Source organism: Malania oleifera, chromosome 2 (genome assembly GCF_029873635.1).
Source record: "Malania oleifera isolate guangnan ecotype guangnan chromosome 2, ASM2987363v1, whole genome shotgun sequence".
Classification (NCBI taxonomy): domain Eukaryota; kingdom Viridiplantae; phylum Streptophyta; class Magnoliopsida; order Santalales; family Ximeniaceae; genus Malania; species Malania oleifera.
Genome location: NC_080418.1, coordinates 13,434,974 through 13,449,086, shown reverse-complemented (window position 1 = coordinate 13,449,086; position 14,113 = coordinate 13,434,974).

The window sequence follows — 14,113 nt, the reverse complement described above, 5'->3', positions numbered from 1 at the left end:
CAACAGCAAACCACTAGAAGCGTTCGCCACCACTGGCAACAATACACGCAAAACACACACTGTTTTATGCACATAAATACACACCTAACACACACTAATTTACACTCACTCATAAACACTGCACACACCGTTTCACGCACCCTAACACCTACTGCCACACACGCTGATACAACCACCTGCACACACTATTGCACATAATAAAACACACACCACTAACACACACACACACCTGCACACACACTGACACGCCCACCTGCACACACACTATTACACGCAATACAACACACACACCATTACACAATAAAGCACACACACCAACCCACCTAAGCATGCATGCCACACACCCATGCACACACGTACACACCCATACATGCATGCAACACACACTCATGCACACACAACCACACGCCCGTGCACGTACAAAACTCTAAGCATACATGCAACACACCCATGCACACACATTTACACACATTCCATGCACACACTAAAACACATGCTAACTTGTGCGCCCTGTAGGCACCACGTGTTGACTTGGTCTTGATCAGACCTTAAACAGGTCGACCAATCTTCTTTGACCGGTTTTCTCCTTGAACCGATTGGGTCCTCTGAACTGGGATGAAACCGATTTAGCCTTTTATTTTATATTTAAACTTTTGAAAATCCATAAAAATTCATAAAAATTTTAGAAAAATCACAAAAAAATTCAGAAAGTTCATGTGAAAATTCTAAAAATATTTTGACTTGATTTTCATTATTTTTGCTCAATTGTCTTTTTGTTATTTTAAAATTCAGGAAAATATGGAAAAATCACCAAAAATCCAAAAAATCAGAAAAAATGTTTTAAGGCCGAGAAAATCGTTTCCATTCCGAATAAATTCCAAAACCTCTCGGAATATTATTTTCCATACTTAAAAAAAAATTCTATAAAAATTTCAAAAATCTCGGGAGCGTATTTTCCTAACTATATTCTCGATTTTCTAGTCCTGATGATTTCAAAGGGAGGCATAAGCTCTTCGGAATACGATATGCCTCGGTTCTAAGGGGATCATATAGTATCTGTTTTATGCATTTTCTTTGATTTTTTAAAGTGAGTGATTTGCAAAGGCTTATTGAATTTATTTTGGGATAATTTTTGATTAATTTGGTACCGTTCGTAAGAGCGGACGCATAGGCGGTGCTAATACCTTCCCCTCGCGTAACTGAACTCCTAAACCTAACTCTGGTAGCGCAGATCGATTCTACCCTTAATTGGGTAGTAATCAAGTATTCTAACTACACTCCAAAAGGTTAGTGGTGACTCCATACACCTTGTTTTTTTTCACGAAAATATTATTTTTCAAAATTCACATATATTTTTCCCAGTTCCTAGCCGCACCTGTGCCAGTGTTTGGCGGGTCCAGGACATGGTGACAATGCCGTAAGAGTTACAAGGGATTCCTACCTCACACACAACCAAGTACATATTGTCCTAAAATGTGGACTTCAATTAGTTGTGCCTTCGAGTACTCCTTGTGTATGTCTTTGCTTATAACTTTATTACGATTCATCTAATTCTTATGCTTGCTTTAGAGTTCACCTGGTTATCTGCACTTACTTGAGGAAAGATATTAGTAAACTAAAGAACCACTAATGGGTTGTTATCATCAAAACAAACTAGAGTGAGGAACCTTAGCCACTAGGGCTAACAATATATATATATATATATATATATATATATATATATTAGTTACTAAACTTAAAAAAATTAAAAAGTAAAAAATTACAAAAATAAAACCCTGACCAATTCGGTCTTCATTTCTTCACTCAATTGATTGTTTGATTTGTTTAATTTTTTCAACAAGCATAACTAAGGACCATCAATAGGCCCAAATCAACCAACAAAACCAAACTGAACTGAATATTTGGTTTGGTTCGATTTTAGACACAACTCAATTCGGTTCGACGCGATTCACAAAAATCCTGAATTGATAAAATCAATATAGGTATTGAATTTTTCCAAAAATAGACTAAACCAAACCAATGATAATAATAGAGAATCTCCTTTCTAATAGTAGAAAAGTACAAATTTACATAAATACATGCAAAAGTATTGAGTTTCATAGAGGATTACAATGATTAATTAGTATAAAAGGATATGCAATATTTGGTTGATTTGATTTAATAATCGGCATGTAGATTGATCTTTAGAATAATATAATAATGGAATAACTAAATTTTAGTTTATTTTTTACTCCATGCAAGATCTTGAAGAACATAAACCTATAAAGCATAATCAAATCTCTAGTAAGGCAATTTGTACAAGTAATGTAATGACCAACTTCATTTACTATATAATTAATTACATTAACACCCTGATACCTATTTAATAACCATAAAATCAACTCGAACTCGTGGGTAGCGGGGATACTCATGTCATACATAGCGGAAACCTAAGTAGAAGTAAAAATAAAATTACAATCTCCAAACCATAAAATGCATAATACTAGAGTTAACTACAATCCACCATAATAATGTATGTATACACATATATAATATCCAAAACATCAAAAGATACATCTAGGATCTTTCAACAAAAATCTATTGATCCTAACTCAAAAGATTCACCCTCCTAATGGGGTGATAACTCTGCCTCAACGGCGACCTCGGTCTGCCAGTCTATTTGGGTTCCCTGAAATGATTTAAGTTGGAGGTGAGACACCTCTCAGTAAGGGAAATAAACTAAATACAACTGTATGGCAACATGAATATTTAATGTTATAATAGATATATAGTACATGTCCCATACTTGAAAACACTGTTAATAACATAGCTGAATAAACATATAAGTTCATAATTCTACTAAATCATACAATTCATAAATCGTCTGATATAACTAGTAATTTTGAAATTTACCCGAGATGAATAGCTAGCTGATGTCATGTATTACCCCCTATGACGGATTGTGTAACCCAAAGGCGGGACCTAACAATGGCTGGCCAACCACTGCCGAGTCAAAAATGTCTGTAAGTACAATGGTTAGCTACACCTTGATCTGGACTGCCAGGTGGACGTCTACAACTCTACACTAAAAGCCACATCAACTATCCATCTCCCACCCCCTCTACTAACAAGGGCAGTTAGCACAAGTCTGAATGGAACTGAACTTTCATATATAGCTATGGTACCGTGCTTCTATAACTGATCTGAACTATCATTCGAGTTCTGATAACATATAATACATGATAATATACTATATAACATAAATAGATTGATAGCATATTCTGATAAGTAAATGCGGTCTTGCGCCGATTACATTCATATCTGCGGCTTTGCACCGAAACATTCATAATTACGGCCTTGCGCCAAAAACATACATAATCCACGGCTTTGCGCTGTCTATCAATCATGGCCTTGCGTCGAACATATCATACATACTTATCTGAATAAAAGTATTATTTATCACGTATTCTGAAATCATAATGTACTGTATCATACTAAAATAACTGCAAATATGCTTTTCCTATAAACTTGATTAACATAATACAATTTGAGTAAAATAATATTCATACTATACAATGCTGAATAAAACCATAACTTCCATTCTAAAACCATATTTCCTATATAACAGCAGTATTTTCCCAAATATGCATTTTCTACCAACATACTCATACATATAATACATGCTTTCTGAAAATTAATTTGCTAATAAGTAATAATAATTTTCATAGAAAATAACTGCTTTAGTTTATTCCCTTACTTGACTCCTGAAAAGCCCCTAAAATAAACCAGTCTTGCACCCGAAGGGTTCCCTGTTCAACACGCTGAAATCAACATCTTTTAGAACAAAACTTCACTATTTTCTTGACTACTACAATTCCTACAACTACAGGAAAGTCAAATATTGAATAGAAAGACTTACCCTAAACTTGAGATGAAATCCAAGGTAGCCCCACCAACGATCTGCTCCCGTAGATTTGAAGAGAATTTTTCCAGGAGTGTCGTGGGGGCTTCAGATCATCGAACCGGCGAGAATTCGGACTGAAAACTTAGAAAGAAGGAGAATGGGTCAAACAAGAGAGAGAGAGAGAGAGAGAGAGAGAGAGAGAGAGAGGAATTTGTGCGTGAATTTTGGCCAAAAATGAAGTTTAGGTTTATTTATACGCTGGCCTTCGTCGATGAGTCACATCACTTCGTTGACGAGGTCAAGAAGGAAATTCGTCGATGAATGTTTACTCCTTGTTGACGAAATTTAGAACTGCGATATATCTTCTTGGTATCTTCTCGTTGACAAGACATGTCCCCGTCAACGAGTCCCTCATGTGTGCTTGTCGATGAATCCCTTGTGTTCGTCGACGAGACCTTGTTTAATTTCGTTCTTTAATTCCTTCTTTCTTTACCTCCTCCTATTATTAAATTATGATAATTATTCGGGTCTCTACAAGTAATGCATCATCTGGCCAATTTAACTAAAGAAAGAAAAGTAAATTAATTTAGATATTTCTTGAAGTGTTGAATTTGATTTGCTCTTGCACTAAAATACATTGCTAATAAATTTTGCATGGAGTAATTACCTTATTTTGGCATATTTGGATTGTGATAGATTTATTTGATAAAATCATATTAGGATGTTTAGTAAGAACATAGGTGTTAAGGAAATTGTCCAGACAAAGTCAAATTCATCGGAAGTAAATAAATGTATGAAATAATGCTTGGAATTGGTCAAAACAACTCAAAAGGAATACTCACCAGACACGAGCTGATTTGTAGTGATTTAGATTTGATTTAAGCAATTTGTTTATAAATCTATGTGTATAAATACCCTTACAATGCATTGTAATATTCATACCAAGAAATACACAATATACATTTCTCTTCCTCTCTTCTTCTCTTTCTCTATGTTATTTCACATTCTGAATTTCTTCATGGTATCAAAGCATGAAATTTCTTTGGGATAAATTTATTTTCTCTTCTCAATTCTTTTCTATTCTTGCTCAGAAAAATAAAAGTTTTTTTCTTCTTTCAATTGACCATCAACGTGACTGTCACACGCTGATTGGCATTCATTTTCCCCTTCATCTCAGAAAAATTAATTTTTTTTTCTTTCGATTGACCATCAACATGACAGTCACATGTTGATTGGCATTCATTTTCCCATTCATATATTGGGGCTTCTTTTATTTATGTAATTCGAAGTAGAGGTGCCGCCCTAAACATCTATGCTTAGAAATTTTTATTTCTCTCGGCCCTTTTGTTGAACAGGTGAAATACACCATCTGAAATCCATTTTTCAGCCATTTTTCAAGGCTATTGAAGAAGAAGATCACGTCACCAGCCCGTGATTTACAAAAAAAAAATCCTCCAATTCCTCTTTCCCAATGGCTTCCAATGTTAAAAGCACCCAAAGTTCTCCATATTTTGATGATCCAAGTCGTGCCTTGTATCTCCACAATTCTGACAATTCGAGTGTTACTCTGTTCTCTCATCCATTGACCGAAACCAATTACACCACATGGATTCAATCCATGCTCATTGCACTCAACACAAAAAACAAGGTTAACTTCACTGATGACACAATTCCCAAGCCTTCAAAATCCTCAATTGCAGAATACCGCCAGTGGTTATGCTGCAACAATATGGTAAAAGCATGGTTGATTAATTATCTTTCAAAAGATATTTCTGCTAGTGTTATTTTTTGTGATCTTGTTCGAGATATTTGGGTCGATTTGAAGGACCATTTCTTACAAGTCAATGGCCCTCAAATGTATCACCTTGAACAAGAAATTCACAACCTTGTCCAAGGCAATACACTGATAGCCACCTACTTTACTAACCTAAAGTTCTTATGGGATGAACTTGCATCACTTCAATCTCATCTATTCAAAGGAAATATAGTTCAATACTAACAGTACTAGTGAACCATGAAGTTCCTCATGTGCCTTAATGAATCCTATGTTGCCATCCATGCTCAAATTTTGTTGATAAATGCCTTTTCCCACTATCAATCGCATCTATGGCTTGGTCCTTTAAGAGGAGTGTCAACGGAACATTCAAATTCCTCCACCCATTGACGGTGTTGCATTAACTGCCAAAGGTATCCTTTCCACTCCAAAAGATGGGAGACCTTTTCATAAGGCCAAACTGAAATGCACTCACTATCACAAAGAAGGCCACACTATTGATCGCTGCTACTTCATCCACGGGTTCCCACTTGGCTCCCACAAGATTGGATCGGGTCTCAACAAGTTTTTTCCGTTGACAACCAACCATGGACTAGCAGTTTCCCTTTCACCAATGATCAATGCCAACAACTTCTAGTCATGCTCAACCATGCCACTCAGACACCTTCTATGGCACACCATGTAGGTAATGCTAAGTCATCATTATCAGGAATACCATCCCGTCTTTCTCCTGAAACTCTTTGGATTCTAGACAGTGGAGCCACTGACCATATGGTGTGTTCTCTCGCTGATTTAGCCTACTTTATCCATGTGCATGGTAGTATTGTGTGATTACCAGATGAATCTTATACTGTGGTAACCCACATTAGATCTGTTGTTTTTTCTCCCTCTCTCATTTTAAAAAATGTCCTATGTGTCCCTTTATTCCACTTAAATCTCATATCCATTCGTGTGGTATGTCAAACTCTCCATTATCTAATCATTTTTTTTGCTCTTATGTGCCTAATTCAGGACCTACGCTCGATGAAGATGATTGGACTGGAAACTGAGTGGGATGGCTTAGATTACCTTACAAACACAAATCCTGCTCGTTGTTACGTGGCTACATCAAATTCCCAACTTTGGCATCGCCAACTCGGCAATTTATCCAATAAAATTATGTCTTTACTTTTCAATAATGTTTCTGGCATTTGTTCAAATTTAGAACCATGTTTTATTTGCCTACAGGCTAAACAAACTCGCTTTTAATTTTCTTCTAGTTCAATTTCGTCTCCTGCACCTTTCCATTTAATACATGTGAATATTTGGGGGGGAGGTTACCGTGTTCCATCTCTCACCAGGGCTTAATTTTTTTTAACCATTGTAGATGACTACACTAGATGTACCTGGGTACATTTAAAGCGTCATAAATCAGATACACGTCCTATACTCAATCTTTCATTCGGCTTATTGAAAATCATTTTTCAACCTCTATAAAGATTATCCGTAGTGATAATGGGCTAGAATTTGATATTTCCTCCTTCTATTCAGAAAAGTGAATCATTCATCAAACTAGTTGCGTCTCTACTCTCCAACAAAATGGAGTAGTGGAATGTAAACATCATCACCTTTTGAATGTTTCTCGAGCCCTCCTATTTCAAGCCAACATGCCTAAACATTTTTGGGGTAATGCTCTCCTCACAACAACTTACTGGATAAATAGAACATCTTCTCCTATTTTGGGTGGAAAATCTCCTTACGAAAAACTATACAACACCCCTGTAGTGACCCGAACCCATATGGGTTCCTATAAATAGTTTTACAGCAGAAGCAAATAAAAACCTCAAATATTATATATATACCAGAGTACTAGTCACTTTATTACAACAATATCTCCAAAATCAAAATTTATCCTTAAAAATTCCAAATCATTAAAATATAACGAATTAAATATTTAATCTAAACAACTTTTTCTAATCTCATCCACGCTTTTGCTGCGCCACTCTAATTTCCAATATGATCCTCAAGGTATCTGTAATGTATAATAATAATTAGGGTGAGATGGTCAGTAAGTAAAGACTTGATTATCAGTGTGAGGCTAAGATGAGTTTTACGGTATCATAATAAATAGTATTTAATACTTTGAGTCATATTTACTTATATATAACATTTGGTACATATCAAAGCACTCACTGAGATTGAGCACTTATCCTGTACCCTACCCCTTCTGATAGGCCTACTTCGTAAGTCCCCCCAATTCAACAAGCCCTCGGACCAAAGTCCCGAGGATTGGGGCATTACGTATCGTCATCCTTCTTTGCCTTGATATCACCAAATATATCCCTTATATCTGCAATTAAAATAACATCGTATAACGTTACCATATCTAACGTACAACTTAATAAAAAGCTAACATAATCAATCCCACTTACCTTTCAATCAACTCTTCTTTGAAATTTCTTATGAAAAATGAATTAAGAACTTTCCTATTTATAGAGAATTGGAGGAAGGGTATTTTTGTAATTTCAAATATTTCTTAAGGATTAAGAAATGAAATTAATTAATTAATAATTTAATAATAAAAGAAGAGAGAGAGAGAGAGAGAGAGAGAGAGAGAGAGAGAGAGAGAGAGGAGAGAAGGGGGTGGATGCATGCTTCATCTCAATCTTATCATTAATATATATATATATATATATATATATTTACACTTACATGTATATTATTTTTGGGGTCGTTACAACCCCACCTAAATACAAATCACCTTCGAGTCTTTGGATGTCTCTGTTATGCCTCCACTCACTTTTGACATCCTTCAAAATTTGATCCTCGAGCCATCCGTTGTGTCTTCCTTGGATATCCATACAGACAAAAAGGTTATCGACTTTATGATCTTACAACTTATAACACCTTTGTGACTCGTGATGTGGTATTCTACGAGGATCAATTTCCATTTAGCCTAAATATTTCTAAGCCACCCTCTCATGTTTTACCTCATCCCATTGACTCTCTATATCTTCTCTCTAAACCTTCCACCTAGACACCTCCTTCTCCTATACTTGACTCTTCCCATTCTCCCACTCCCACCATCCCAATTCGGCGATCCACACACCCCATGCAGCCCCCTGCCTACTTGCGGGATTTCCATGTCAAACAAGCACTCTCGTCTCGGCCTACTCCATCCTCTGGCTTGGCGTTAGTCTACTCCTTAGGTGTTCCTTGTCCCCTCTCACATTTCATTTCTTATGAGTCTCTTTCCACTACACACTGTGCCTTTACCATTGTTATATCCCATACACAAGAGCCCAAGTTCTTCATATAGACCATGCAGGATCCTTAGTGGCGTGATGCTATGCGTGCTGAGATTGATGCAGAACCTAGAAATGGGGTCCAGTGGTGAATTAGTAACCTAACCTGTCCCTGTATCATACAAATAACAACGAGACAACATAATGAATGAGGGTTCGACCCAGTGGGGTTACCAGGAACCCTATACGCATCCATACACAAATCATATACACAACGAAAAAGGTCATTCTATACATGTTCTGTACCATACCAGAGTCTATACAAAACAAAGCGGAGTCCTGGCTCCATACATACAAAATGTACATCCGGGTGCCAACATACCCCAAAATGGCAACCCGCGAAGCACAAGTCCTAGCACTTACCCAAGCGCTACCCGCAGTACATCAGGCACTACGCACCCAATTCAAGGACACTAGTTCCGATTACTCGAAAACCCTGTAAAAATGTACGTACAGCAGGGGTGAGACACATCTCAGTAAGGAAAATACAGACTATAGTAGTGTGTGGCATTCGAGTGTTATCATGACAGCAAATAAACACAGTTAATGCAATTCCAGGATTCTCACAATACAGTTCCAATATAGTGCATAACGCACACACACGCATACACACACCCATGATCTACACGGTGTCATCACACTCCTCGGCCCGTAACCAGTCCGCGACATATGGCGTTAGCCCGTAGCCAACCCGCGAAATACGGCGCCACCGACACATTGCTAGTCCCAAACTCCCATGGCATCGTACCGGCGCAACCTGGTGGATCCACACCCTTCGGTGATCAACCAATACAGGCTCATGCCCTCGGATATAGAGCTGGACACTCTTGACAACATGGCAGGCGATAAACACATGCCCTCAGATATAGAGCTGGACACTCTTTCAGTACCTGGAATAATTCGGAACGCAGTTACTATTGCATTTCAACATAACACATTCATGCATGCTCATATAACCAAACCTACCACACCCATTTGGTAATCCAAAAATCATGCGTTCTAATCATATACAGTTTAAAACAAAGTCAAGGCACGACCATCCCTAGTACATAGTATAAATCATAATATACCAATGGTTTTCAACAAAACCAGGGATGTAACCCAATACCCCCTTTTTCCCAAAACTGTAGCATGAAAAACCCATAATTTTATCCGTCAGATTTCCCCCAAATGAGTAACCAAAACGCACACAAGACCATGAACCACAGTTCTACCGAGTCCGATTTAAAAAATAACCAATATAAACTGTATTCCCTTACCTTTCCCCCAAAAGATCAATCCCGAACTCTATGGCTCCTAAACAGTGAACCGAGTTCTCAAAACCTACAAAACACAATACAGAAAATAATCACGACTCCGTCCTCTACCAAACTACCGGATCAGAAAAGAAAATTGAGCCTTACCTCAATTTTAAGCCGAAACCTGAAAATCTCCGAAACGGGATTTCGATCCATAGGTTTTGTATAGAATCCTTCCCTCACCCTCGTGGTAATGTTAGATCATCGATTCCAACGACGAACGGCGAAGAAATCTACAGAGAGAGAGAGAGAGAGAGAGAGTAGGATGAGTTATAGAGAGAGAGGGAGAGGATTTTTAGTTTTCTTAGTGATTAAACAATGAGAAAGGATATTTATAGCCCTTTGACCCGGCTGCCATTGTCAACGAATGGCGACTTCGTTGACGAGATAGTGACCTCGTCGACGAGCCTGAGATCCCCGATTTCCCAAAATCTCCTGGCTTCTCCTCGTCGCGAGCCTCTGAACTTCGTCAACGAGCAGAACAAAGCCTTCGTCGACGAAATTTGGTTTTGTCGACGAAGCCTACTCAAATTCCAATTTTAGCCTTCTCTTTATTATTTAAACCCACATATCATGGTTCAGGTTCTTACACTTTGGAAGTAAACCATACTTGGACTTTGACTCCTCTTCCACCCAATAAAAAACTCATTGGTTGCAAATGGGTGTACAAAAACAAACATAACCCAGATGGTTCTGTGGAACGTTACAAAGCTAGTCTTGTTGCCAAAGGCTACAATTAGAAAGAAGGTACTGACTACTATGAAACCTTTGCTCCATTTGCCAAAATGGTTACTATTCGGACGGTTCTTGCCCTTGTTGCTACACAAAAGCGGCATCTTCATCAACTCAATGTCAATAATGCATTCTTGAATGGTGACCTTGATGAAGACGTCTGCATGCACCTTCCTCCTAGTTTCGGATGAAAGGGGAAGAAAAAAAATCTCCAAACTCAACAAGTCCCTATACGGCCTCAAACAAGCATCAAGGCAATGGTATGCTAAGCTTTGTTCAACCCTTATTAGTGCCAAATTAAAACAGTCTAAAGCAGATTATTCTATGTTCGTCTGATTCCATGAAAATAATTTTACCATTATCTTGGTATATGTAGACGACATAATTTTTCCAAGAAACAACTTGGAATAGATTGGTACTTTGTGTTGGAGTTGAACACGCAATGGAAGCACGCTAATCTTGTGTCTCTTGTCTATTGATCTTCAATTATTGCATGTGTAAGTGTGATTAATGTTTTCTTGATTCGTATATTCACTATTGTGTGTTTGCATCGATTGTTTCGATTCAATTCAAGTGATCTGGATTGGTCTGAGTTGTGCATGCTTTCGCTGCGTGTTCAACTCCAACAATTGGTATCAAATTTGTTGGTTCGCAATGGCTAGGATCTCTTCAGTAAAGTTTGATGAGGCCCAACAATGATTGGTTTACTACATACAGAATGGTAAGTTCTAGTTCTGTTCTAATGGGGAACGATGTTGTGTGCAAAGTGGATGGGATGGGGAATATCAGAATCAAGATGCACAATGGTGTGGCGAGGACATTATGTGATGTGAGGCACATACCACAGTTGAGGAAGAATCTGGTTTCGTTAGGCACCTTGGATTGTAATGGATTCAGTTATAAGTCCGAAGGGGGGGTAATAAAGGTGAGCAAAGGAGTTCTGACCGTGATGAAGGGAAGAGAGTGCCGGGTAATATTTACACATTGTTGGGAACAACATTTGTAGTTGGAGTTACAGCAACAGAGTCTGAGTCTAACAATATAGTTTTGTTGTAACACCCCAACCTGGGTCTGTTAGGGAGCACTGCGTCTCTCCTTCTCCACTTGGACCAGACAACAAGGGGCCTTATAGGACTAATGACAGGCCCCATAAACCAACACATGTCCTTTTCAGTGTGTTTTGTCCTCACTCACACACTTCCTGAGAAAACTTCCCAAAATGTCACCCATCCCAAGATTACTCCAAGTAAAGCATGCTTAACCGTGGAGTTCTTATGAGAAGGCTCCCTAAAAGAAAGGTGCACCGTGTTTATATGGGTAGTAGCATTTAATCCTTTTAAGTATTTCTTCCATGGAGCATCACATTCTCCCCCACTTATAGAACACAACGTCCTCGTTGCGAACCTACATTTCCAAACCCAGGCGATGTGAATTTCATCACACTTTCGACTGGGTAATTGCTCTGATACCATTTTGTAACGATCTCAAATTTTCTACTGTATATATTTTTCTTTTTTTCCACATACTATTAATACTCTGATACCATAGAACATAGTCAAAGTCAACCCAGATCCATAAGTTACGAGAAATTACCTATTTATACATACATGTCATCTAAGCAGCGGAAACTATATTGTACTTAACTTATATACAATACGAGAGTTTCACTGTTTCTACATATACACATATATCTCAAAAATCCATCCAACCACCAACCTCTAGTACTTACCCTGCAACTGAGGTAATACCAACGAACTCCTCTATCATGGAGCTCACTCCACTCGTCTGTCGGGGTTTCTTGAAATATTTGTAATGCTGGGATGATGATTTCAGGAAAGCCATAGTAAACTATTGTCGGGATGTGTTTCTAAATTGTGGGACTGAATCTTAAATTAAGAATAAGGACATTAGGTTAATTGATGATATGAGATTCCAGTTAGATAAATATGTCAGTTATGTTATGCAGACAAGGTCCTCAAACTATGTTTATTTCTTTTCAGGATGGACCCTGAGGGTAGCAGTGCTCATGCCAGTGGTGATGATGGTGAAGGCCCCTCTAGTGTGGTCGGAGGTGATTCGGATGCTGTAGAGATCTATAAAATAATAATAATTAAATAATAGAGAGAAAGGAAAATTCAAAAGGGACGAGGCATGGTTTGTAGACGAATGCCCTGGTTTCGTCGACGAACTCCCTTGTATGGTTCGTGGACGAATCCTAGTGTCTTGTCGACGAAAAGATACTGAGAGGGCGGAATTCATACCCTTTGTTTCATCGACGAGCTTGTCACTTTCGTCGATGAACTCCCTTTTTCGGTTCATCGATGAATCCAAGTGTCTCATCGACGAAGCCATGTGGCAGCAGTTTATATATATATACACAAAATCCTAGTGAGATTATTGTTCTCTCTCTTTCTTTCTCTACATACGATCTCTCCACATTCTCTCTAAGATTTTGGCCCCATTTTTCCTCGGTTAGATGATTAGAAGCTACCACGATGATCCCGGGGAGATTCTCTATAACTTAGCTGGAGTAGAATTTTGGTTTGAGAAGTTTAGGTACTATCCCAAAATCAGGGTAAGTAGGTTATTTTAGGGTTTATATGGTTAGTAGGGTTTTCTGAACCCAGATTTTGTGTTAGATGGAAATATACTGGAATCTGAGTTGATTTAATTTGGGTGTTGTGATTTCAGAGTTTGGGTTTCCAAACACCGCAAGCATGGGTTGAGGAGCCCAGTGGGTGTTTACTCAAGAACTCTGGTAAAGTTGACAAATAATTAGTAGTTTAGAATTTTATGGATAAAGAAATATGTGAGCCTGAGGAAGGCGAGTATAGTTATCATTCTGAGTTGGGTTGATTGATTTGGGGAAAAATATAATTTCAAGGATTTAAGCTTTGAATGCCATCGAGGTGTAGATTTAGAGCTTAGCAGGCTTCATAGGAATCAGGTAAGGGAAATATGATATGCTAGTAATTTTAGGAATTTCTACCAGTAAAATATATGTATTTTGGGATATGAATTCTAGATGTTTAAAGGTATGAAATTATGTGTTTTCAAGATAATTCCTCAGATCATAAATTATCTTTATTATCAGGAAAATACGAGTTTCAGTATATGAGTTTTATTTATTTAATTGTGTGGC